This window comes from Genypterus blacodes, unplaced genomic scaffold (assembly GCF_046128005.1).
Source record: "Genypterus blacodes isolate CSIRO-AG114 ecotype Tasmania unplaced genomic scaffold, CSIRO-AGI_Gbla_v1 ptg000028l_1, whole genome shotgun sequence".
NCBI classification, from domain to species: Eukaryota; Metazoa; Chordata; class Actinopteri; order Ophidiiformes; family Ophidiidae; genus Genypterus; species Genypterus blacodes.
In genome coordinates, this window is record NW_027466841.1 from 4574831 (window position 1) to 4598984 (window position 24154).

General features: G+C 45.8%; 26 non-coding genes and 3 pseudogenes across 26 annotated transcripts; all 29 read right to left on the reverse strand.

Annotated features, from left to right (window-relative positions):
* Nucleotides 1-4189: 4189 nt before the first annotated feature.
* Nucleotides 4190-4308, reverse strand: LOC142993696 (5S ribosomal RNA). The gene has a single exon (XR_012961213.1). It is a non-coding gene; the product is annotated as a 5S ribosomal RNA (ribosomal RNA).
* Nucleotides 4309-4553: 245 nt separating this feature from the next.
* On the reverse strand, nucleotides 4554-4672 carry LOC142993853 (5S ribosomal RNA). The gene has a single exon (XR_012961313.1). It is a non-coding gene; the product is annotated as a 5S ribosomal RNA (ribosomal RNA).
* Nucleotides 4673-4911: 239 nt separating this feature from the next.
* Nucleotides 4912-5030, reverse strand: LOC142993806 (5S ribosomal RNA; annotated as a pseudogene).
* A 463-nt stretch (nucleotides 5031-5493) lies between these two features.
* LOC142993731 (5S ribosomal RNA) lies at nucleotides 5494-5612 on the reverse strand. Its single transcript, XR_012961248.1, has one exon. It is a non-coding gene; the product is annotated as a 5S ribosomal RNA (ribosomal RNA).
* Nucleotides 5613-5857: 245 nt separating this feature from the next.
* On the reverse strand, nucleotides 5858-5976 carry LOC142993657 (5S ribosomal RNA). Its single transcript, XR_012961176.1, has one exon. It is a non-coding gene; the product is annotated as a 5S ribosomal RNA (ribosomal RNA).
* Nucleotides 5977-6221: 245 nt separating this feature from the next.
* Nucleotides 6222-6340, reverse strand: LOC142993745 (5S ribosomal RNA). Its single transcript, XR_012961262.1, has one exon. It is a non-coding gene; the product is annotated as a 5S ribosomal RNA (ribosomal RNA).
* An 814-nt stretch (nucleotides 6341-7154) lies between these two features.
* LOC142993854 (5S ribosomal RNA) lies at nucleotides 7155-7273 on the reverse strand. Its single transcript, XR_012961314.1, has one exon. It is a non-coding gene; the product is annotated as a 5S ribosomal RNA (ribosomal RNA).
* Nucleotides 7274-7748: 475 nt separating this feature from the next.
* Nucleotides 7749-7867, reverse strand: LOC142993752 (5S ribosomal RNA). The gene has a single exon (XR_012961269.1). It is a non-coding gene; the product is annotated as a 5S ribosomal RNA (ribosomal RNA).
* A 245-nt stretch (nucleotides 7868-8112) lies between these two features.
* Nucleotides 8113-8231, reverse strand: LOC142993624 (5S ribosomal RNA). The gene has a single exon (XR_012961145.1). It is a non-coding gene; the product is annotated as a 5S ribosomal RNA (ribosomal RNA).
* Nucleotides 8232-14631: 6400 nt separating this feature from the next.
* LOC142993807 (5S ribosomal RNA) lies at nucleotides 14632-14750 on the reverse strand (annotated as a pseudogene).
* Nucleotides 14751-15213: 463 nt separating this feature from the next.
* LOC142993699 (5S ribosomal RNA) lies at nucleotides 15214-15332 on the reverse strand. Its single transcript, XR_012961216.1, has one exon. It is a non-coding gene; the product is annotated as a 5S ribosomal RNA (ribosomal RNA).
* Nucleotides 15333-15577: 245 nt separating this feature from the next.
* Nucleotides 15578-15696, reverse strand: LOC142993649 (5S ribosomal RNA). The gene has a single exon (XR_012961168.1). It is a non-coding gene; the product is annotated as a 5S ribosomal RNA (ribosomal RNA).
* Nucleotides 15697-15941: 245 nt separating this feature from the next.
* LOC142993747 (5S ribosomal RNA) lies at nucleotides 15942-16060 on the reverse strand. Its single transcript, XR_012961264.1, has one exon. It is a non-coding gene; the product is annotated as a 5S ribosomal RNA (ribosomal RNA).
* An 814-nt stretch (nucleotides 16061-16874) lies between these two features.
* Nucleotides 16875-16993, reverse strand: LOC142993855 (5S ribosomal RNA). The gene has a single exon (XR_012961315.1). It is a non-coding gene; the product is annotated as a 5S ribosomal RNA (ribosomal RNA).
* Nucleotides 16994-17456: 463 nt separating this feature from the next.
* LOC142993608 (5S ribosomal RNA) lies at nucleotides 17457-17575 on the reverse strand. Its single transcript, XR_012961130.1, has one exon. It is a non-coding gene; the product is annotated as a 5S ribosomal RNA (ribosomal RNA).
* Nucleotides 17576-17820: 245 nt separating this feature from the next.
* LOC142993681 (5S ribosomal RNA) lies at nucleotides 17821-17939 on the reverse strand. The gene has a single exon (XR_012961199.1). It is a non-coding gene; the product is annotated as a 5S ribosomal RNA (ribosomal RNA).
* Nucleotides 17940-18399: 460 nt separating this feature from the next.
* Nucleotides 18400-18518, reverse strand: LOC142993773 (5S ribosomal RNA). Its single transcript, XR_012961288.1, has one exon. It is a non-coding gene; the product is annotated as a 5S ribosomal RNA (ribosomal RNA).
* A 245-nt stretch (nucleotides 18519-18763) lies between these two features.
* LOC142993856 (5S ribosomal RNA) lies at nucleotides 18764-18882 on the reverse strand. The gene has a single exon (XR_012961316.1). It is a non-coding gene; the product is annotated as a 5S ribosomal RNA (ribosomal RNA).
* Nucleotides 18883-19345: 463 nt separating this feature from the next.
* Nucleotides 19346-19464, reverse strand: LOC142993761 (5S ribosomal RNA). Its single transcript, XR_012961277.1, has one exon. It is a non-coding gene; the product is annotated as a 5S ribosomal RNA (ribosomal RNA).
* A 245-nt stretch (nucleotides 19465-19709) lies between these two features.
* Nucleotides 19710-19828, reverse strand: LOC142993682 (5S ribosomal RNA). The gene has a single exon (XR_012961200.1). It is a non-coding gene; the product is annotated as a 5S ribosomal RNA (ribosomal RNA).
* Nucleotides 19829-20073: 245 nt separating this feature from the next.
* On the reverse strand, nucleotides 20074-20192 carry LOC142993628 (5S ribosomal RNA). The gene has a single exon (XR_012961149.1). It is a non-coding gene; the product is annotated as a 5S ribosomal RNA (ribosomal RNA).
* A 245-nt stretch (nucleotides 20193-20437) lies between these two features.
* On the reverse strand, nucleotides 20438-20556 carry LOC142993629 (5S ribosomal RNA). Its single transcript, XR_012961150.1, has one exon. It is a non-coding gene; the product is annotated as a 5S ribosomal RNA (ribosomal RNA).
* A 245-nt stretch (nucleotides 20557-20801) lies between these two features.
* LOC142993857 (5S ribosomal RNA) lies at nucleotides 20802-20920 on the reverse strand. The gene has a single exon (XR_012961317.1). It is a non-coding gene; the product is annotated as a 5S ribosomal RNA (ribosomal RNA).
* A 239-nt stretch (nucleotides 20921-21159) lies between these two features.
* LOC142993808 (5S ribosomal RNA) lies at nucleotides 21160-21278 on the reverse strand (annotated as a pseudogene).
* Nucleotides 21279-21747: 469 nt separating this feature from the next.
* Nucleotides 21748-21866, reverse strand: LOC142993710 (5S ribosomal RNA). Its single transcript, XR_012961227.1, has one exon. It is a non-coding gene; the product is annotated as a 5S ribosomal RNA (ribosomal RNA).
* Nucleotides 21867-22111: 245 nt separating this feature from the next.
* LOC142993658 (5S ribosomal RNA) lies at nucleotides 22112-22230 on the reverse strand. Its single transcript, XR_012961177.1, has one exon. It is a non-coding gene; the product is annotated as a 5S ribosomal RNA (ribosomal RNA).
* A 245-nt stretch (nucleotides 22231-22475) lies between these two features.
* LOC142993766 (5S ribosomal RNA) lies at nucleotides 22476-22594 on the reverse strand. Its single transcript, XR_012961282.1, has one exon. It is a non-coding gene; the product is annotated as a 5S ribosomal RNA (ribosomal RNA).
* Nucleotides 22595-23411: 817 nt separating this feature from the next.
* On the reverse strand, nucleotides 23412-23530 carry LOC142993759 (5S ribosomal RNA). Its single transcript, XR_012961275.1, has one exon. It is a non-coding gene; the product is annotated as a 5S ribosomal RNA (ribosomal RNA).
* Nucleotides 23531-23775: 245 nt separating this feature from the next.
* LOC142993716 (5S ribosomal RNA) lies at nucleotides 23776-23894 on the reverse strand. Its single transcript, XR_012961233.1, has one exon. It is a non-coding gene; the product is annotated as a 5S ribosomal RNA (ribosomal RNA).
* Between the last annotated feature and the right edge of the window lie 260 nt (nucleotides 23895-24154).

The window sequence follows — 24154 nt, forward strand, 5'->3', positions numbered from 1 at the left end:
GCCCCGTGAAGAAGTCCCCAGATGCTTTCCCCTCCCGCTCCATGCATTGAAAGATTCTCAGGAGAATTGGCTTTATCACCTGTTTAAAGGTGATGTAAAATTCCCCCGATAACCCATCCAGCCCTGGACTTTTGTTCTTATTCAAACCATTTATTGCTCTTTCCAATTCTTCCTCTGTTATGTTTTTATCACAGTCTGCTCTGTCCTCTTCCCCTAATTTTTTTTCTATCCCTTCAAAAACACTGTGGTCTGTAGAGTTTACCTCCATCTTTGAAAAAAGTTTTTTAAAATGTTTATGAGCCACCTCCAGCATTTCCCCTGTCTTCTCCATTGTCTTACCCTCTTCATTTTTCAGGTTTTGCAGATGAGCTTTCTTTTGCTGTCTTTTTTCAAGCCCTAAAAAGAAACTTGTATTCTTTTACCCTTCTAAAATATCCTTCATCCTTGATCTGATAGCTGCCCCTCTGCTCCGTTTCTTCTCAAGCTCATCTAATTGTTTTCTCAGCATGAGATATTTTAGATTGTTGAAGTTTTCCTCTGCAATCGACCTTTCCAGCTCTTTATTAATCTGGTCTCTTAAACTATACTCAGTCCTTCTTTCCTTCTCCATTTTATTTTTACAATAGTTTATTGTCACTTTTTTGATGTGCAATTTCACCTCCTCCCACCACTCCCCCATATTTATGCAACCCCCCCCCGAGTTCTCTTTTTCTTTCTTTCAGTAGATTTTCAACTTTCTCCCTATATTTTCCATCCAGCAAAACACTGTTATTTAAACACCATAACCCTCCACCTTTGTGCTCTTTCTCCCCCAGCTCCACCCATAACCTTGCATGATCGCTAAACCCTGTGAACTCATACCAGCATTTTGAAATCTTTTTTTCCAGCCCAGATGCTAATAGACATAAGTCAATCCTGGACTGTTTAAGTTTCCCCAGAACCGTCTGTCGTCTGGAAAAGCCCCTTTCTCCCATATTGCGCACCCTCCACAGATCTACCAGGTTGAAATAGTCAAAAAGCTCATTTAGCGATTTCCTACTTATATCACTTTTGTATGTATTGTTGCTTGATATATCCAACCTCGTAAGTGCACAGTTAAAATCCCCCACTACACAAATGTTCCCTCCCAAATGCGGTTTTAGTTGATCAAAGAAAATTCCACGCTTGTTGTCCTCATTCGATGCATAAATATTCAAAAGTTTGTAAAGCACATTCCTGTAAATAAATTCAATACCGATCACCCTTCCCTCATCATCCTTCACTATTTCCTTAACATTTTGGATCTTATCTCCTTTCGCAAAAATAGCGACTCCGGCTCGTCCATTTACACCGTTGTTTGCCCACACTTTTCCAGCCCATGTATCCCTCAGATAGCTTCTCCACTCCCTTGTCCACCTAGTCTGTTGTACACAGAGGATGTCAAAAGTATCCACCCTTAAAACATCTCTCATCTTGTTAATACATCTTAAGCCGTTTGTGTTTTGCGATAGTATTTTTAACATTGTAAATACATAGAGATAAATCAGGCCCATCATCTTTATGCTACAGTTCACGTCTTACTTTTTCCTCTTTTTGATCCCCTTGTCTTCAGCATCCATTGCAGTCTTCTCTTCCCCAGCTCCTGGCTGTTTCCGAGGTCCATATCAGACTCCGAGTTCCCCGACTCTTGAGACCCCGTCAAGCATATCTCTGAGTCTGATTCTGGGGGCCGCTGAAGTTGAACAATTTTCACCTTCCTCTCCTTTCTCTCCGATGTATCCACACTCTGCCCCTCTGCTGCGTCTCCATGTCCCGGCACCTCAGCTGTCGATCCTCTCACCTCCATTCCTTGCTCTCCGTCCGACTCCAGTATGTCTCTTCCTTTCTCCGCTTCCCCCTCCGCACGATCCTTCTCGGTCTCCTCCCTCTCAGAGATATTCTCTCTCGATTCTTCCTGCTCCTCACGTTGCTTTCCTCCCGTCCCTGGAGCATGATCAACGTCCTCACAAACACATCTGCTGCTCTCCTTTTTGCAGCTCTGGCATTTGTTCCCTCTGCCCATGCACTCCCTTGCATAGTGCCCCTGCTCTCCACATTTTCTACAAAGGAAATCTGGACAGTCCCTCAGGATATGACCAGTCTGTATGCACTGTCTGCACACTTTCACCTGTTTGTCGTGCAAAACTCTGAAGAACTCTGCTCCAAAAGCCGTCTCAAACTTGGTCGAATATGGAAGTGATTGGACCGTCTCCGTGAATTTAACTTTCACGTATCTTGTTCCGTCAGCAATTCTAGTTCCCGGCCACATTCTCCTGATGATCGGGGATACTGCACTCACTCCCCAGCTGTTCAGCTTGCCCAGAATGACGCTGTCCGTGATATACGCCGGCAGCCCCAGAAACGAGACCACCAGCTCATCATTACATAACTCCTTGGACATGATCGCGGTCTGTCCAATTTTTATGCCGTCCAATAGTCTTTCTTTCCCCTTCGGGTGATTCATTGTGATCTCATATTTATTTCTGCCCGTGTACCGGCAGGCGATGATTTTCCCACAAGTGTCTTGTATTGCCTGGATCAGCTCCATTGCGGTCACTTTATCTTCTCCAATCAGCTCCAGCGCGAGCGTTAAATTTTGCTGAAACTCTTCAGCTTTATCCTTAATAATCCGTATCTCTTCCTCTCTGATGATTTCTCTCTCCTGCCCTCTTCCTCCTTCCGCATTTTCGGCTACGTCAGGAGCTGTCACCGCACGTGTGTCCTCCATTTCTCCCGTCATATTCTGACCGTCCACGGTCCTGTACGCCCGATCGTCTTTCACCATCGGCTCGTTTGCCTCGGCCGTCCGGTCCGGGCCCGGTGCAGCGACTCTGGCTCCCTTTCCTCTGGTTCTCACCATACTTGGAGCACAGTATAAACTATTTTCCATCAGGAAAACACAAACCAAACAAACAAATAACTTAAAGTGTCCCCCAGACAGTCAAAACTGCTGGGGGTGGCTCCAAAAACCGAGCTATCAAAGAAACGAAAAATCTGGGCTTAAAGAAACGCCACAGTTTAAACTCAAAATCAAAATTGCCGCACAGGATCAGTCAAAATACACGCACGCCTGGAGCTCACACACACCTCCTCTTACTTCCGTGTTCAGAGTGGTATGGCCGTAAACGAGGAGCGCAGCCACACAGAGGCTCTTTATAGGTGAGACAGACCCAGTTCAAGTCACCGTGTACACATGACTACACTCAAGTTCATGTATATCACAATTTACATGATGCCTTCATCAGAAGAACACAGAAGCCTCTATCTCCTTCCTTTTCACAGATATGGGCTTTTCAAGTTTTCTCTAGTTTCAAGAATCGATGACCCGCGGGTCAACATTTTTAGAAAATTTTCAATATTCCCCAATTTGCCCCAAATTTACACAAATTGATGGCATTTCTGTCTGGATGCTGCGTCTGAAATTTTAGCTCTCTATCTCCTTCCTTGTCACAGATATGGGCTTTTAAAGTTTTCTCCAGTTTCAAAAATCGATGACCCGGGTGTCAACTTTTTTCCAAAATTTTCAATATTCCCCAATTTGCCCCAATTTACACACATTGATGGCATTTCTGCCTGGATGCTGCGTCTGAAATTTTAGCTCTCTATCTCCTTCCTTGTCACAGATATGGGCTTTTCAAGTATCTCCAGTTTCAAAAATCGATGACCACATTTTTAGAAAATTTTCAATATTCCCCAATTTGCCCCAAATTTACACACATTGATGGCATTTCTGCCTGGATGCTGCGTCTGCAATTTTAGCTCTCTATCTCCTTCCTTGTCACAGATATTGGCTTTTAAAGTTTTCTCCAGTTTCAAAAATTGATGACCCGGGTCAACATTTTTAGAAAATTTTCAATATTCCCCAATTTGCCACAAATTTACACACATTGATGGCATTTCTGCCTGGATGCTGCGCACTTTCATCATCATCATCATCATCATCATCATCATCATCATCATCGTCACACAGTGGCTCGTGTACTTCACTTCTCATGTGCATTCAATCTTCTCATATTATGCCCATGTGCAATACTCATTTTCTGAATGTATGCTTTCATATAAGATAAGATAAGATACAACTTTATTCTCCCGAGGGAAATTGCGTGTTGACAGAGGGAGTGTAACATGAGGGAGGAGGACCAGGTGAGGCCTGCTGCTCAGAGGGCCAAAATGCTTACGGCACCGGGTATTCCCAAGCGGTCTCCCATCTAAGTACTAACCTGGCCCGACGCTGATTAGCTTCCGAGATCAGAAGAGATCGGGCGTGTTCAGAGTGGTATGGCCGTAAACGAGGAGAGCAGCCACACAGAGGCTCTTTATAGGTGAGACAGACCCAGTTCAAGTCACCGTGTACGCATGACTACACTCAAGTTCATGTATATCCCAATTTACATGATGCCTTCATCAGAAAAACACTAACATTTCAGATAAGATAAGATACAACTTTATTCTCCCGAGGGAAATTGCGTGTTCACAGAGGGAGTGAAACATGAGGGAGGAGGACCAGGTGAGGCCTGCTGCTCAGAGGGCCAAAATGCTTACGGCACCGGGTATTCCCAGGCGGTCTCCCATCCAAGTACTAACCTGGCCCGACGCTGATTAGCTTCCGAGATCAGACGAGATCGGGCGTGTTCAGAGTGGTATGGCCGTAAACGAGGAGAGCAGCCACACAGAGGCTCTTTATAGGTGAGACAGACCCAGTTCAAGTCACCGTGTACACATGACTACACTCAAGTTAATGTATATCACAATTTACATGATGCCTTCATCAGAAGAACACTAACATTTCTGATAAGATAAGATACAACTTTATTCTCCCGAGGGAAATTGCGTGTTCACAGAGGGAGTGAAACGAGGAGGACCAGGTGAGGCCTGCGGCTCAGAGGGCCAAAATGCTTACTGCACCGGGTATTCCCAGGCTGTCTCCCATCCAAGTACTAACCTGGCCCGACGCTGATTAGCTTCCGAGATCAGACGAGATCGGGCGTGTTCAGAGTGGTATGTCCGTAAACGAGGAGAGCAGCCACACAGAGGCTCTTTATAGGTGAGACAGACCCAGTTCAAGTCACCGTGTACACATGACTACACTCAAGTTCATGTATATCACAATTTACATGATGCCTTCATCAGAAACACACATTTCTGGATAATAAAGTCTTACCTAATGAAACTGATAATCATCACATAGAACATACAGAGGGACCACTTACATCTCTGACGCTCACTTTTATCCTCATCATCATCATCATCATCATCATCATCATCGTCACACAGTGGCTCCTGTACTTTACTCCCCATGTGCATTCAATCATCTCATATTATGCCCATGTGCAATACTCATTTTCTGAATGTATGCTTTCATATAAGATAAGATAAGATACAACTTTATTCTCCCGAGGGACATTGGTTGTTGACAAAGGGAGTGAAACATGAGGGAGGAGGACCAGGTGAGGCCTGCTGCTCAGAGGGCCAAAATGCTTACGGCAGCGGGTATTCCCAGGCGGTCTCCCATCCAAGTACTAACCTGGCCCGACGCTGCTTAGCTTCCGAGATCAGACGAGATCAGGCGTGTTCAGAGTGGTATGGCCGTAAACGAGGAGAGCAGCCACACAGAGGCTCTTTATAGGTGAGACAGACCCAGTTCAAGTCACCGTGTACGCATGACTACACTCAAGTTCATGTATATCACAATTTACATGATGCCTTCATCAGAAGAACACTAACATTTCAGATAAGATAAGATACAACTTTATTCTCCCGAGGGAAATTGCGTGTTGACAGAGGGAGTGAAACATGAGGGAGGAGGACCAGGTGAGGCCTGCTGCTCAGAGGGCCAAAATGCTTACGGCACCGGGTATTCCCAGGCGGTCTCCCATCCAAGTACTAACCTGGCCCGACGCTGATTAGCTTCCGAGATCAGACGAGACCGGGCGTGTTCAGAGTGGTATGGCCGTAAACGAGGAGAGCAGCCACACAGAGGCTCTTTATAGGTGAGACAGACCCAGTTCAAGTCACCGTGTACACATGACTACACTCAAGTTCATGTATATCACAATTTACATGATGCCTTCATCAGAAGAACACTAACATTTCTGATAAGATAAGATACAACTTTATTCTCCCGAGGGAAATTGCGTGTTCTCAGAGGGAGTGAAACATGAGGGAGGAGGACCAGGTGAGGCCTGCTGCTCAGAGGGCCAAAATGCTTACTGCACCAGGTATTCCCAGGCGGTCTCCCATCCAAGTGCTAACCTGGCCCGACGCTGCTTAGCTTCCGAGATCAGACGAGATCGGGCGTGTTCAGAGTGGTATGGCCGTAAACGAGGAGAGCAGCCACACAGAGGCTCTTTATAGGTGAGACAGACCCAGTTCAAGTCACCGTGTACACATGACTACACTCAAGTTCATGTATATCACGATTTACATGATGCCTTCATCAGAAGAACACTAACATTTCAGAAAAGATAAGATACAACTTTATTCTCCCGAGGGAAATTGCGTGTTGACAGAGGGAGTGAAACATGAGGGAGGAGGACCAGGTGAGGCCTGCTGCTCAGAGGGCCAAAATGCTTACGGCACCGGGTATTCCCAGGCGGTCTCCCATCCAAGTACTAACCTGGCCCGACGCTGCTTAGCATCCGAGATTGTGCATGTTCAGAGTGGTACGGCCTTAAACGAGGAGAGCAGCCACACAGAGGCTCTTTATAGGTGAGACAGACCCAGTTCAAGTCACCGTGTACATATGACTACACTCAAGTTCATGTATATCACAATTTACATGATGCCTTCATCAGAAACACACATTTCTGGATAATGAAGTCTTACCTAATGAAACTGATAATCATCACATAGAACATAAAGAGGGACCACTAACATCTCTGACGCTCACTTTCATCATCATCATCATCATCATCATCATCATCATCGTCACACAGTGGCTCGTGTACTTCACTTCTCATGTGCATTCAATCATCTCATATTATGCCCATGTGCCATACTCATTTTCTGAATGTATGCTTTCATATAAGATAAGATAAGATACAACTTTATTTTCCCGAGGGAAATTGCGTGTTCACAGAGGGAGTGAAACATGAGGGAGGAGGACCAGGTGAGGCCTGCTGGTCAGAGGGCCAAAATGCTTACGGCACCGGGTATTCCCAGGCGGTCTCCCATCCAAGTACTAACCTGGCCCGACGCTGATTAGCTTCCGAGATCAGACGAGATCGGGCGTGTTCAGAGTGGTATGGCCGTAAACGAGGAGAGCAGCCACACAGAGGCTCTTTATAGGTGAGACAGACCCAGTTCAAGTCACCGTGTACACATGACTACACTCAAGTTCATGTATATCACAATTTACATGATGCCTTCATCAGAAACACACATTTTTGGATAATAAAGTCTTACCTAATGAAACTGATAATCATCACATAGAACATACAGAGGGACCACTTACATCTCTGACGCTCACTTTTATCCTCATCATCATCATCATCATCATCATCATCATCATCATCATCATCGTCACACAGTGGCTCCTGTACTTCACTCCCCATGTGCATTCAATCATCTCATATTATGCCCATGTGCAATACTCATTTTCTGAATGTATGCTTTCATATAAGATAAGATAAGATACCACTTTATTCTCCCGAGGGACATTGGTTGTTCACAGAGGGAGTGAAACATGAGGGAGGAGGACCAGGTGAGGCCTGCTGCTCAGAGGGCCGAAATGCTTACGGCACCCGGTATTCCCAGGCGGTCTCCCATCCAAGTACTAACCTGGCCCGATGCTGCTTAGCTTCCGAGATCAGAAGAGATCAGGCATGTTCAGAGTGGTATGGCCGTAAACGATGAGAGCAGCCACACAGAGGCTCTTTATAGGTGAGACAGACCCAGTTCAAGTCACCGTGTACACATGACTACACTCAAGTTCATGTATATCACAATTTACATGATGCCTTCATCAGAAGAACACTAACATTTCAGATAAGATAAGATACAACTTTATTCTCCCGAGGGAAATTGCGTGTTGACAGAGGGAGTGAAACATGAGGGAGGAAGACCAGGTGAGGCCTGCTGCTCAGAGGGCCAAAATGCTTACGGCACCGGGTATTCCCAGGCGGTCTCCCATCCAAGTACTAACCTGGCCCGACACTGCTTAGCTTCCCAGATCAGACGAGATCGGGTGTGTTCAGAGTGGTATGGCCGTAAACGAGGAGAGCAGCCACACAGAGGCTCTTTATAGGTGAGACAGACCCAGTTCAAGTCACCGTGTACACATGACTACACTCAAGTTCATGTATATCACAATTTACATGATGCCTTCATCAGAAACACACATTTCTGGATAATGAAGTCTTACCTAATGAAACTGATAATCATCACATAGAACATAAAGAGGGACCACTAACATCTCTGACGCTCACTTTCATCATCATCATCATCATCATCATCATCATCATCGTCACACAGTGGCTCGTGTACTTCACTTCTCATGTGCATTCAATCATCTCATATTATGCCCATGTGCCATACTCATTTTCTGAATGTATGCTTTCATATAAGATAAGATAAGATACAACTTTATTCTCCCGAGGGACATTGGGTGTTGACAGAGGGAGTGAAACATGAGGGAGGAGGACCAGGTGAGGCCTGCTGCTCAGAGGGCCAAAATGCTTCCTGCACCGGGTATTCCTAGGCGGTCTCTCATCCAAGTACGAACCTGGCCCGACGCTGCTTAGCTTCCAAGATCAGACGAGATCAGGCGTGTTTTTTTTTTTTTCTTTTATTATCAAAAAAATAAATATTTTTACAAATACATTTTACACAAGTAAATACAAGTCATTTCAAATCAAATCAAATTATTTCCAACAATCCATAACACCATTCATCACATCTTTTTTTTTTTTCTTTTTTTTTCCTTCACCCATCACCCCTCACCCTTGACCTATTGACATTTGCACCCCACCCTGATTTCCACACACAAATAGACAGTTATCTTCCAGCACCTTTTGTTTGAAAGTCTTGTCCCCACCATCCCACAGCAGACTCACATTCCTTTTCATAAAGTTACAGAAAAATCTCCAGATGTTCACTTTTTTGTCCTCGAAATGTGAATAGTTTCTCCGAAGTCTGATGACATGTTTGGCATAACTCAGAATGTAATTGATAAGCCATTTGTTCACCCCTGCTTTCCTTTCCTTATACCCAAATAGAAAAAACCTCTCCCATTTTTCCTTTTCCGTGATTGTGACTCTACATTTTTGAAAGCATTGGTCCAGTTTCTCAAAAAACACTTTTAACTCCTTACATTCAAAAATAAAGTGCCTAAATGTCTCCACTTCCACCTCACATATATCACAAACCTTGCTGTTGAGTCTATTTATCTGGTTTAGCACCAAATTGACAAATATTCTATTGTGTCTGAGCCTGAAATTTGTATCAAAGCACTCTGATGAAATGAACTTCACATTTACATCTGACCAAATGTGCTCCCTCTGAAGCCCATGGAACTGCCTTAGCCATACTTCCTCAGCTGCCGCTTTCTTCTTTTCCTTTCCCAAAAACACTCTATATAGTATCTTGGAGTTAACTGATCGTATGTCATGCTCTTTCCCTCCTTGGATGAGGGAGAAACTGACCAACTCCAGAGCCTTCTCTGCCCTCCTCCCCTTCACCAGCGCCACCCAGCTACGAGGTAACCCCTCAAAAATTCTCTGGCATAGTCTTTTGATCTCTATTGGTCTCACTTTCCCTAATCTTCCCCTGACCTCCTGGATTACTTCCTCCTGCAGAAATCCACCACCTCTTTGGATAAAGTGCTTCACCTGATTTAAACCTAGTTCCTCCAAGTACCTCCCTGAAAATACCTTCCCCTGACACCTTATTGCCGGATTTCTGAAAACTGGTTGGTGTAACACCTGCTCCGCAGTCTCACATCTAAACTTTAAATCCCCCAGTAAAATATTCCACGCTTCAAGTATTTCCCCTGTAAATGCATTAACCTGTGCTCTTTCCCTTTGCTCCGTTTCCCTACATAGATTAAACACTCCTCTATTATCCCACCCCTGTAGGCAAGAGTCGAGGCACTTCTGCCACGCGTAAATCTTTGCGTTTCCCATAAATTTCCCTAACAGTCGAATCCGTGCACTAAGCTTTTTACTTTTCAGGTCCACCAATTTCAAACCGCCCTCCTTCTGCCCATTGATGAGCACCTTCCTGGCTATCAAATGCTGTTTTTTATTCCAGATGAAAGCACTCATCATGTCATTCAGCTTTCCTATTACCCTGTCCGGCATTTCACAGACTCTTAGCGCATACTGACACTTGGACAGGAAGAGGGCGTTAGTTACTATCACTTTACCCCTTAGATTCAATTTCCTCCCGGACCAGAAATCCAATCGCATTTTGATTTTTCCCTCTATTTCACCCCACGTTTGTTTTGTTGCTGCATCTCGATTCTTACCTACGTATACACCCAAAACCTTCACCATTTCATTTCTCTTTACAAAATTCCATTTATTTACACAATCGAAACCATCACCAAAGCCCATTAGCTCGGTTTTTTCCGCATTGATTTTGGCCCCAGATGCCCTCTCATAGCACTCTACATGCTGCAGCACCCTGTCTACACTCCTCTCATCCCTAACCGTAATACTTATGTCATCTGCGTACTGGTAGATTTTCGTGTCCGTTTTATCTTCCATTTCAATCCCCAAAATCCCTGGGTCCCTCCTAATGAGGGCAGACAAGGGTTCTGCCGCTATGGAGTATAACATAGCTGAAAGCGGGCATCCTTGCCTGATTGACCTCTCCAGAGCGAAGCTCTCAGTTAACCTCCCGTTTATTTTCACCCTACTGATGGCATTCCTATATATTAACCTAATCCATTTAGTGAAACCTTCCCCGAAACCCATCTTTCCCAGTGTTTTAAACAAAAAATCATGATCCACCCTATCAAACGCCTTCTCTAAATCAACCCCTATGTACAGCCCTCCCTTCTGATTCATTTTGTCAAAGATGTCCTGGATCGATAAGATGATGTCACTAATGTCTCTCCCTACCACACCATAACACTGACAGGGATTCACCACTGTGCCTATCACCTCCTTCAATCTGTTTGCCAGGATTTTAGCCAGTATTTTATAATCTGTATTTAGCAGACTAATTGGCCTATAATTCCCCAAATCACCTTTGTCACCCTTATTCTTATACACCACTCGGATTAGCCCCGTGAAGAAGTCCCCAGATGCTTTCCCCTCCCGCTCCATGCATTGAAAGATTCTCAGGAGAATTGGCTTTATCACCTGTTTAAAGGTGATGTAAAATTCCCCCGATAACCCATCCAGCCCTGGACTTTTGTTCTTATTCAAACCATTTATTGCTCTTTCCAATTCTTCCTCTGTTATGTTTTTATCACAGTCTGCTCTGTCCTCTTCCCCTAATTTTTTTTCTATCCCTTCAAAAACACTGTGGTCTGTAGAGTTTACCTCCATCTTTGAAAAAAGTTTTTTAAAATGTTTATGAGCCACCTCCAGCATTTCCCCTGTCTTCTCCATTGTCTTACCCTCTTCATTTTTCAGGTTTTGCAGATGAGCTTTCTTTTGCTGTCTTTTTTCAAGCCCTAAAAAGAAACTTGTATTCTTTTCCCCTTCTAAGATATCCTTCATCCTTGATCTGATAGCTGCCCCTCTGCTCCGTTTCTTCTCAAGCTCATCTAATTGTTTTCTCAGCATGAGATATTTTAGATTGTTGAAGTTTTCCTCTGCAATCGACCTTTCCAGCTCTTTATTAATCTGGTCTCTTAAACTATACTCAGTCCTTCTTTCCTTCTCCATTTTATTTTTACAATAGTTTATTGTCACTTTTTTGATGTGCAATTTCACCTCCTCCCACCACTCCCCCATATTTATACAACCCTCACCCTGCAGTTCTCTTTTTCTTTCTTTCAGTAGATTTTCAACTTTCTCCCTATATTTTCCATCCAGCAAAACACTGTTATTTAAACACCATAACCCTCCACCTTTGTGCTCTTTCTCCCCCAGCTCCACCCATAACCTTGCATGATCGCTAAACCCTGTGAACTCATACCAGCATTTTGAAATCTTTTTTTCCAGCCCAGATGCTAATAGACATAAGTCAATCCTGGACTGTTTAAGTTTCCCCAGAACCGTCTGTCGTCTGGAAAAGCCCCTTTCTCCCATATTGCGCACCCTCCACAGATCTACCAGGTTGAAATAGTCAAAAAGCTCATTTAGCGATTTCCTACTTATATCACTTTTGTATGTATTGTTGCTTGATATATCCAACCTCGTAAGTGCACAGTTAAAATCCCCCACTACACAAATGTTCCCTCCCAAATGCGGTTTTAGTTGATCAAAGAAAATTCCACGCTTGTTGTCCTCATTCGGTGCATAAATATTCAAAAGTTTGTAAAGCACATTCCTGTAAATAAATTCAATACCGATCACCCTTCCCTCATCATCCTTCACTATTTCCTTAACATTTTGGATCTTATCTCCTTTCGCAAAAATAGCGACTCCGGCTCGTCCATTTACACCGTTGTTTGCCCACACTTTTCCAGCCCATGTATCCCTCAGATAGCTTCTCCACTCCCTTGTCCACCTAGTCTCTTGTACACAGAGGATGTCAAAAGTATCCACCCTTAAAACATCTCTCATCTTGTTAATACATCTTAAGCCGTTTGTGTTTTGCGATAGTATTTTTAACATTGTAAATACATAGAGATAAATCAGGCCCATCATCTTTATGCTACAGTTCACGTCTTACTTTTTCCTCTTTTTGATCCCCTTGTCTTCAGCATCCATTGCAGTCTTCTCTTCCCCAGCTCCTGGCTGTTTCCGAGGTCCATATCAGACTCCGAGTTCCCCGACTCTTGAGACCCCGTCAAGCATATCTCTGAGTCTGATTCTGGGGGCCGCTGAAGTTGAACAATTTTCACCTTCCTCTCCTTTCTCTCCGATGTATCCACACTCTGCCCCTCTGCTGCGTCTCCATGTCCCGGCACCTCAGCTGTCGATCCTCTCACCTCCATTCCTTGCTCTCCGTCCGACTCCAGTATGTCTCTTCCTTTCTCCGCTTCCCCCTCCGCACGATCCTTCTCGGTCTCCTCCCTCTCAGAGATATTCTCTCTCGATTCTTCCTGCTCCTCACGTTGCTTTCCTCCCGTCCCTGGAGCATGATCAACGTCCTCACAAACACATCTGCTGCTCTCCTTTTTGCAGCTCTGGCATTTGTTCCCTCTGCCCATGCACTCCCTTGCATAGTGCCCCTGCTCTCCACATTTTCTACAAAGGAAATCTGGACAGTCCCTCAGGATATGACCAGTCTGTATGCACTGTCTGCACACTTTCACCTGTTTGTCGTGCAAAACTCTGAAGAACTCTGCTCCAAAAGCCGTCTCAAACTTGGTCGAATATGGAAGTGATTGGACCGTCTCCGTGAATTTAACTTTCACGTATCTTGTTCCGTCAGCAATTCTAGTTCCCGGCCACATTCTCCTGATGATCGGGGATACTGCACTCACTCCCCAGCTGTTCAGCTTGCCCAGAATGACGCTGTCCGTGATATACGCCGGCAGCCCCAGAAACGAGACCACCAGCTCATCATTACATAACTCCTTGGACATGATCGCGGTCTGTCCAATTTTTATGCCGTCCAATAGTCTTTCTTTCCCCTTCGGGTGATTCATTGTGATCTCATATTTATTTCTGCCCGTGTACCGGCAGGCGATGATTTTCCCACAAGTGTCTTGTATTGCCTGGATCAGCTCCATTGCGGTCACTTTATCTTCTCCAATCAGCTCCAGCGCGAGCGTTAAATTTTGCTGAAACTCTTCAGCTTTATCCTTAATAATCCGTATCTCTTCCTCTCTGATGATTTCTCTCTCCTGCCCTCTTCCTCCTTCCGCATTTTCGGCTACGTCAGGAGCTGTCACCGCACGTGTGTCCTCCATTTCTCCCGTCATATTCTGACCGTCCACGGTCCTGTACGCCCGATCGTCTTTCACCATCGGCTCGTTTGCCTCGGCCGTCCGGTCCGGGCCCGGTGCAGCGACTCTGGCTCCCTTTCCTCTGGTTCTCACCATACTTGGAGCACAGTATAAACTATTTTCCATCAGGAAAACACAAACCAAACAAACAAATAACTTAAAGTGTCCCCCAGACAGTCAAAACTGCTGGGGGTGGCTCCAAAAACCGAGCTATCAAAGAAACGAAAAATCTGGGCTTAAAGAAACGCCACAGTTTAAACTCAAAATCAAAATTGCCGCACAGGATCAGTCAAAATACACGCACGCCTGGAGCTCACACACACCTCCTCTTACTTCCGTGTTCAGAGTGGTATGGCCGTAAACGAGGAGCGCAGCCACACAGAGGCTCTTTATAGGTGAGACAGACCCAGTTCAAGTCACCGTGTACACATGACTACACTCAAGTTAATGTATATCACAATTTACATGATGCCTTCATCAGAAGAACACTAACATTTCTGATAAGATAAGATACAACTTTATTCTCCCGAGGGAAATTGCGTGTTCACAGAGGGAGTGAAACGAGGAGGACCAGGTGAGGCCTGCGGCTCAGAGGGCCAAAATGCTTACTGCACCGGGTATTCCCAGGCTGTCTCCCATCCAAGTACTAACCTGGCCCGACGCTGATTAGCTTCCGAGATCAGACGAGATCGGGCGTGTTCAGAGTGGTATGTCCGTAAACGGGGAGAGCAGCCACACAGAGGCTCTTTATAGGTGAGACAGACCCAGTTCAAGTCACCGTGTACACATGACTACACTCAAGTTCATGTATATCACAATTTACATGATGCATTCATCAGAAACACACATTTCTGGATAATAAAGTCTTACCTAATGAAACTGATAATCATCACATAGAACATACAGAGGGACCACTTACATCTCTGACGCTCACTTTTATCCTCATCATCATCATCATCATCATCATCATCATCGTCACACAGTGGCTCCTGTACTTTACTCCCCATGTGCATTCAATCATCTCATATTATGCCCATGTGCAATACTCATTTTCTGAATGTATGCTTTCATATAAGATAAGATAAGATACAACTTTATTCTCCCGAGGGACATTGGTTGTTGACAAAGGGAGTGAAACATGAGGGAGGAGGACCAGGTGAGGCCTGCTGCTCAGAGGGCCAAAATGCTTACGGCACCGGGTATTCCCAGGCGGTCTCCCATCAAAGTACTAACCTGGCCCGACGCTGATTAGCTTCCGAGATCAGACGAGACCGGGCGTGTTCAGAGTGGTATGGCCGTAAACGAGGAGAGCAGCCACACAGAGGCTCTTTATAGGTGAGACAGACCCAGTTCAAGTCACCGTGTACACATGACTACACTCAAGTTCATGTATATCACAATTTACATGATGCCTTCATCAGAAGAACACTAACATTTCAGATAAGATAAGATACAACTTTATTCTCCCGAGGGAAATTGCGTGTTGACAGAGGGAGTGAAACATGAGGGAGGAGGACCAGGTGAGGCCTGCTGCTCAGAGGGCCAAAATGCTTACGGCACCGGGTATTCCCAGGTGGTCTCCCATCCAAGTACTAACCTGGCCCGACGCTGATTAGCTTCCGAGATCAGACGAGACCGGGCGTGTTCAGAGTGGTATGGCCGTAAACGAGGAAAGCAGCCACACAGAGGCTCTTTATAGGTGAGACAGACCCAGTTCAAGTCACCGTGTACACATGACTACACTCAAGTTCATGTATATCACAATTTACATGATGCCTTCATCAGAAGAACACTAACATTTCTGATAAGATAAGATACAACTTTATTCTCCCGAGGGAAATTGCGTGTTCTCAGAGGGAGTGAAACATGAGGGAGGAGGACCAGGTGAGGCCTGCTGCTCAGAGGGCCAAAATGCTTACTGCACCAGGTATTCCCAGGCGGTCTCCCATCCAAGTGCTAACCTGGCCCGACGCTGCTTAGCTTCCGAGATCAGACGAGATCGGGCGTGTTCAGAGTGGTATGGCCGTAAACGAGGAGAGCAGCCACACAGAGGCTCTTTATAGGTGAGACAGACCCAGTTCAAGTCACCGTGTACACATGACTACACTCAAGTTCATGTATATCACGATTTACATGATGCCTTCATCAGAAGAACACTAACATTTCAGAAAAGATAAGATACAACTTTATTCTCCCGAGGGAAATTGCGTGTTGACAGAGGGAGTGAAACATGAGGGAGGAGGACCAGGTGAGGCCTGCTGCTCAGAGGGCCAAAATGCTTACGGCACCGGGTATTCCCAGGCGGTCTCCCATCCAAGTACTAACCTGGCCCGACGCTGCTTAGCATCCGAGATTGTGCGTGTTCAGAGTGGTACGGCCTTAAACGAGGAGAGCAGCCACACAGAGGCTCTTTATAGGTGAGACAGACCCAGTTCAAGTCACCGTGTACACATGACTACACTCAAGTTCATGTATATCACAATTTACATGATGCCTTCATCAGAAACACACATTTCTGGATAATGAAGTCTTACCTAATGAAACTGATAATCATCACATAGAACATAAAGAGGGACCACTAACATCTCTGACGCTCACTTTCATCATCATCATCATCATCATCATCATCATCATCGTCACACAGTGGCTCGTGTACTTCACTTCTCATGTGCATTCAATCATCTCATATTATGCCCATGTGCCATACTCATTTTCTGAATGTATGCTTTCATATAAGATAAGATAAGATACAACTTTATTCTCCCGAGGGAAATTGCGTGTTCACAGAGGGAGTGAAACATGAGGGAGGAGGACCAGGTGAGGCCTGCTGGTCAGAGGGCCAAAATGCTTACGGCACCGGGTATTCCCAGGCGGTCTCCCATCCAAGTACTAACCTGGCCCGACGCTGATTAGCTTCCGAGATCAGACGAGATCGGGCGTGTTCAGAGTGGTATGGCCGTAAACGAGGAGAGCAGCCACACAGAGGCTCTTTATAGGTGAGACAGACCCAGTTCAAGTCACCGTGTACACATGACTACACTCAAGTTCATGTATATCACAATTTACATGATGCCTTCATCAGAAACACACATTTCTGGATAATAAAGTCTTACCTAATGAAACTGATAATCATCACATAGAACATACAGAGGGACCACTTACATCTCTGACGCTCACTTTTATCCTCATCACCATCATCATCATCATCATCATCATCGTCACACAGTGGCTCCTGTACTTCACTCCCCATGTGCATTCAATCATCTCATATTATGCCCATGTGCAATACTCATTTTCTGAATGTATGCTTTCATATAAGATAAGATAAGATACCACTTTATTCTCCCGAGGGACATTGGTTGTTCACAGAGGGAGTGAAACATGAGGGAGGAGGACCAGGTGAGGCCTGCTGCTCAGAGGGCCAAAATGCTTACGGCACCGGGTATTCCCAGGCGGTCTCCCATCCAAGTACTAACCTGGCCCGACGCTGCTTAACTTCCGAGATCAGACGAGATCAGGCGTGTTCAGAGTGGTATGGCCGTAAACGATGAGAGCAGCCACACAGAGGCTCTTTATAGGTGAGACAGACCCAGTTCAAGTCACCGTGTACACATGACTACACTCAAGTTCATGTATATCACAATTTACATGATGCCTTCATCAGAAGAACACTAACATTTCAGATAAGATAAGATACAACTTTATTCTCCCGAGGGAAATTGCGTGTTGACAGAGGGAGTGAAACATGAGGGAGGAAGACCAGGTGAGGCCTGCTGCTCAGAGGGCCAAAATGCTTACGGCACCGGGTATTCCCAGGCGGTCTCCCATCCAAGTACTAACCTGGCCCGACACTGCTTAGCTTCCCAGATCAGACGAGATCGGGCGTGTTCAGAGTGGTATGGCCGTAAACGAGGAGAGCAGCCACACAGAGGCTCTTTATAGGTGAGACAGACCCAGTTCAAGTCACCGTGTACACATGACTACACTCAAGTTCATGTATATCACAATTTACATGATGCCTTCATCAGAAACACACATTTCTGGATAATGAAGTCTTACCTAATGAAACTGATAATCATCACATAGAACATAAAGAGGGACCACTAACATCTCTGACGCTCACTTTCATCATCATCATCATCATCATCATCATCATCATCGTCACACAGTGGCTCGTGTACTACACTTCTCATGTGCATTCAATCATCTCATATTATGCCCATGTGCCATACTCATTTTCTGAATGTATGCTTTCATATAAGATAAGATAAGATACAACTTTATTCTCCCGAGGGACATTGGGTGTTGACAGAGGGAGTGAAACATGAGGGAGGAGGACCAGGTGAGGCCTGCTGCTCAGAGGGCCAAAATGCTTACGGCACCTGGTATTCCTAGGCGGTCTCTCATCCAAGTACGAACCTGGCCCGACACTGCTTAGCTTCCGAGATCAGACGAGATCAGGCATGTTCAGAGTGGTATGGCCGTAAACGAGGAGAGCAGCCACACAGAGGCTCTTTATAGGTGAGACAGACCCAGTTCAAGTCACCGTGTACGCATGACTACACTCAAGTTCATGTATATCCCAATTTACATGATGCCTTCATCAGAAAAACACTAACATTTCAGATAAGATAAGATACAACTTTATTCTCCCGAGGGAAATTGCGTGTTCACAGAGGGAGTGAAACATGAGGGAGGAGGACCAGGTGAGGCCTGCTGGTCAGAGGGCCAAAATGCTTACGGCACCGGGTATTCCCAGGCGGTCTCCCATCCAAGTACTAACCTGGCCCGACGCTGATTAGCTTCCGAGATCAGACGAGATCGGGCGTGTTCAGAGTGGTATGGCCGTAAACGAGGAGAGCAGCCACACAGAGGCTCTTTATAGGTGAGACAGACCCAGTTCAAGTCACCGTGTACACATGACTACACTCAAGTTCATGTATATCACAATTTACATGATGCCTTCATCAGAAACACACATTTCTGGATAATAAAGTCTTACCTAATGAAACTGATAATCATCACATAGAACATACAGAGGGACCACTTACATCTCTGACGCTCACTTTTATCCTCATCATCATCATCATCATCATCATCATCATCGTCACACAGTGGCTCGTGTACTTCACTCCCCATGTGCATTCAATCATCTCATATTATGCCCATGTGCAATACTCATTTTCTGAATGTATGCTTTCATATAAGATAAGATAAGATACCACTTTATTCTCCCGAGGGACATTGGTTGTTCACAGAGGGAGTGAAACATGAGGGAGGAGGACCAGGTGAGGCCTGCTGCTCAGAGGGCCGAAATGCTTACGGCACCCGGTATTCCCAGGCGGTCTCCCATCCAAGTACTAACCTGGCCCGATGCTGCTTAGCTTCCGAGATCAGAAGAGATCAGGCGTGTTCAGAGTGGTTTGGCCGTAAACGATGAGAGCAGCCACACAGAGGCTCTTTATAGGTGAGACAGACCCAGTTCAAGTCACCGTGTACACATGACTACACTCAAGTTCATGTATATCACAATTTACATGATGCCTTCATCAGAAGAACACTAACATTTCAGATAAGATAAGATACAACTTTATTCTCCCGAGGGAAATTGCGTGTTGACAGAGGGAGTGAAACATGAGGGAGGAAGACCAGGTGAGGCCTGCTGCTCAGAGGGCCAAAATGCTTACGGCACCGGGTATTCCCAGGCGGTCTCCCATCCAAGTACTAACCTGGCCCGACACTGCTTAGCTTCCCAGATCAGACGAGATCGGGCGTGTTCAGAGTGGTATGGCCGTAAACGAGGAGAGCAGCCACACAGAGGCTCTTTATAGGTGAGACAGACCCAGTTCAAGTCACCGTGTACGCATGACTACACTCAAGTTCATGTATATCACAATTTACATGATGCCTTCATCAGAAGAACACTAACATTTCAGATAAGATAAGATACAACTTTATTCTCCCGAGGGAAATTGCGTGTTGACAGAGGGAGTGAAACATGAGGGAGGAGGACCAGGTGAGGCCTGCTGCTCAGAGGGCCAAAATGCTTACGGCACCGGGTATTCCCAGGCGGTCTCCCATCCAAGTACTAACCTGGCCCGACGCTGATTAGCTTCCGAGATCAGAAGAGATCGGGCGTGTTCAGAGTGGTATGGCCGTAAACGAGGAGAGCAGCCACACAGAGGCTCTTTATAGGTGAGACAGACCCAGTTCAAGTCACCGTGTACGCATGACTACACTCAAGTTCATGTATATCACAATTTACATGATGCCTTCATCAGAAGAACACTAACATTTCAGATAAGATAAGATACAACTTTATTCTCCCGAGGGAAATTGCGTGTTGACAGAGGGAGTGAAACATGAGGGAGGAGGACCAGGTGAGGCCTGCTGCTCAGAGGGCCAAAATGCTTACGGCACCGGGTATTCCCAGGCGGTCTCCCATCCAAGTACTAACCTGGCCCGACGCTGATTAGCTTCCGAGATCAGAAGAGATCGGGCGTGTTCAGAGTGGTATGGCCGTAAACGAGGAGAGCAGCCACACAGAGGCTCTTTATAGGTGAGACAGACCCAGTTCAAGTCACCGTGTACGCATGACTACAATCAAGTTCATGTATATCCCAATTTACATGATGCCTTCATCAGAAAAACACTAACATTTCAGATAAGATAAGATACAACTTTATTCTCCCGAGGGAAATTGCGTGTTCACAGAGGGAGTGAAACATGAGGGAGGAGGACCAGGTGAGGCCTGCTGCTCAGAGGGCCAAAATGCTTACGGCACCGGGTATTCCCAGGCGGTCTCCCATCCAAGTACTAACCTGGCCCGACGCTGATTAGCTTCCGAGATCAGACGAGATCGGGCGTGTTCAGAGTGGTATGGCCGTAAACGAGGAGAGCAGCCACACAGAGGCTCTTTATAGGTGAGACAGACCCAGTTCAAGTCACCGTGTACACATGACTACACTCAAGTTCATGTATATCACAATTTACATGATGCCTTCATCAGAAGAACACTAACATTTCTGATAAGATAAGATACAACTTTATTCTCCCGAGGGAAATTGCGTGTTCACAGAGGGAGTGAAACGAGGAGGACCAGGTGAGGCCTGCGGCTCAGAGGGCCAAAATGCTTACTGCACCGGGTATTCCCAGGCTGTCTCCCATCCAAGTACTAACCTGGCCCGACGCTGATTAGCTTCCGAGATCAGACGAGATCGGGCGTGTTCAGAGTGGTATGTCCGTAAACGAGGAGAGCAGCCACACAGAGGCTCTTTATAGGTGAGACAGACCCAGTTCAAGTCACCGTGTACACATGACTACACTCAAGTGCATGTATATCACAATTTACATGATGCCTTCATCAGAAACACACATTTCTGGATAATAAAGTCTTACCTAATGAAACTGATAATCATCACATAGAACATACAGAGGGACCACTTACATCTCTGACGCTCACTTTTATCCTCATCATCATCATCATCATCATCATCATCATCATCATCGTCACACAGTGGCTCCTGTACTTTACTCCCCATGTACATTCAATCATCTCATATTATGCCCATGTGCAATACTCATTTTCTGAATGTATGCTTTCATATAAGATAAGATAAGATACAACTTTATTCTCCCGAGGGACATTGGTTGTTGACAAAGGGAGTGAAACATGAGGGAGGAGGACCAGGTGAGGCCTGCTGCTCAGAGGGCCAAAATGCTTACGGCAGCGGGTATTCCCAGGCGGTCTCCCATCCAAGTACTAACCTGGCCCGACGCTGCTTAGCTTCCGAGATCAGATGAGATCAGGCGTGTTCAGAGTGGTATGGCCGTAAACGAGGAGAGCAGCCACACAGAGGCTCTTTATAGGTGAGACAGACCCAGTTCAAGTCACCGTGTACGCATGACTACACTCAAGTTCATGTATATCACAATTTACATGATGCCTTCATCAGAAGAACACTAACATTTCAGATAAGATAAGATACAACTATATTCTCCCGAGGGAAATTGCGTGTTGACAGAGGGAGTGAAACATGAGGGAGGAGGACCAGGTGAGGCCTGCTGCTCAGAGGGCCAAAATGCTTACGGCACCGGGTATTCCCAGGCGGTCTCCCATCCAAGTACTAACCTGGCCCGACGCTGATTAGCTTCCGAGATCAGACGAGACCGGGCGTGTTCAGAGTGGTATGGCCGTAAACGAGGAGAGCAGCCACACAGAGGCTCTTTATAGGTGAGACAGACCCAGTTCAAGTCACCGTGTACACATGACTACACTCAAGTTCATGTATATCACAATTTACATGATGCCTTCATCAGAAGAACACTAACATTTCTGATAAGATAAGATACAACTTTATTCTCCCGAGGGAAATTGCGTGTTCTCAGAGGGAGTGAAACATGAGGGAGGAGGACCAGGTGAGGCCTGCTGCTCAGAGGGCCAAAATGCTTACTGCACCAGGTATTCCCAGGCGGTCTCCCATCCAAGTGCTAACCTGGCCCGACGCTGCTTAGCTTCCGAGATCAGACGAGATCGGGCGTGTTAAGAGTGGTATGGCCGTAAACGAGGAGAGCAGCCACACAGAGGCTCTTTATAGGTGAGACAGACCCAGTTCAAGTCACCGTGTACACATGACTACACTCAAGTTCATGTATATCACGATTTACATGATGCCTTCATCAGAAGAACACTAACATTTCAGAAAAGATAAGATACAACTTTATTCTCCCGAGGGAAATTGCGTGTTGACAGAGGGAGTGAAACATGAAGGAGGAGGACCAGGTGAGGCCTGCTGCTCAGAGGGCCTAAATGCTTACGGCACCGGGTATTCCCAGGCGGTCTCCCATCCAAGTACTAACCTGGCCCGACGCTGCTTAGCATCCGAGATTGTGCGTGTTCAGAGTGGTACGGCCTTAAACGAGGAGAGCAGCCACACAGAGGCTCTTTATAGGTGAGACAGACCCAGTTCAAGTCACCGTGTACACATGACTACACTCAAGTTCATGTATATCACAATTTACATGATGCCTTCATCAGAAACACACATTTCTGGATAATGAAGTCTTACCTAATGTAACTGATAATCATCACATAGAACATAAAGAGGGACCACTAACATCTCTGACCCTCACTTTCATCATCATCATCATCATCATCATCATCATCATCATCATCACACAGTGGCTCGTGTACTTCACTTCTCATGTGCATTCAATCTTCTCATATTATGCCCATGTGCAATACTCATTTTCTGAATGTATGCTTTCATATAAGATAAGATAAGATACTCCTTTATTCTCCCGAGGGACATTGGTTGTTCACAGAGGGAGTGAAACATGAGGGAGGAGGACCAGGTGAGGCCTGCTGCTCAGAGGGCCAAAATGCTTACGGCACCGGGTATTCCCAGGCGGTCTCCCATCCAAGTACTAACCTGGCCGGACGCTGCTTAGCTTCGGAGATCAGACGAGATCAGGCGTGTTCAGAGTGGTATGGCCGTAAACGATGAGAGCAGCCACACAGAGGCTCTTTATAGGTGAGACAGACCCAGTTCAAGTCACCGTGTACACATGACTACACTCAAGTTCATGTATATCACAATTTACATGATGCCTTCATCAGAAGAACACTAACATTTCAGATAAGATAAGATACAACTTTATTCTCCCGAGGGAAATTGCGTGTTGACAGAGGGAGTGAAACATGAGGGAGGAAGACCAGGTGAGGCCTGCTGCTCAGAGGGCCAAAATGCTTACGGCACCGGGTATTCCCAGGCGGTCTCCCATCCAAGTACTAACCTGGCCCAACACTGCTTAGCTTCCCAGATCAGACGAGATCGGGCGTGTTCAGAGTGGTATGGCCCTAAACGAGGAGAGCAGCCACACAGAGGCTCTTTATAGGTGAGACAGACCCAGTTCAAGTCACCGTGTACACATGACTACACTCAAGTTCATGTATATCACAATTTACATGATGCCTTCATCAGAAACACACATTTCTGGATAATGAAGTCTTACCTAATGAAACTGATAATCATCACATAGAACATAAAGAGGGACCACTAACATCTCTGACGCTCACTTTCATCATCATCATCATCATCATCATCATCATCATCGTCACACAGT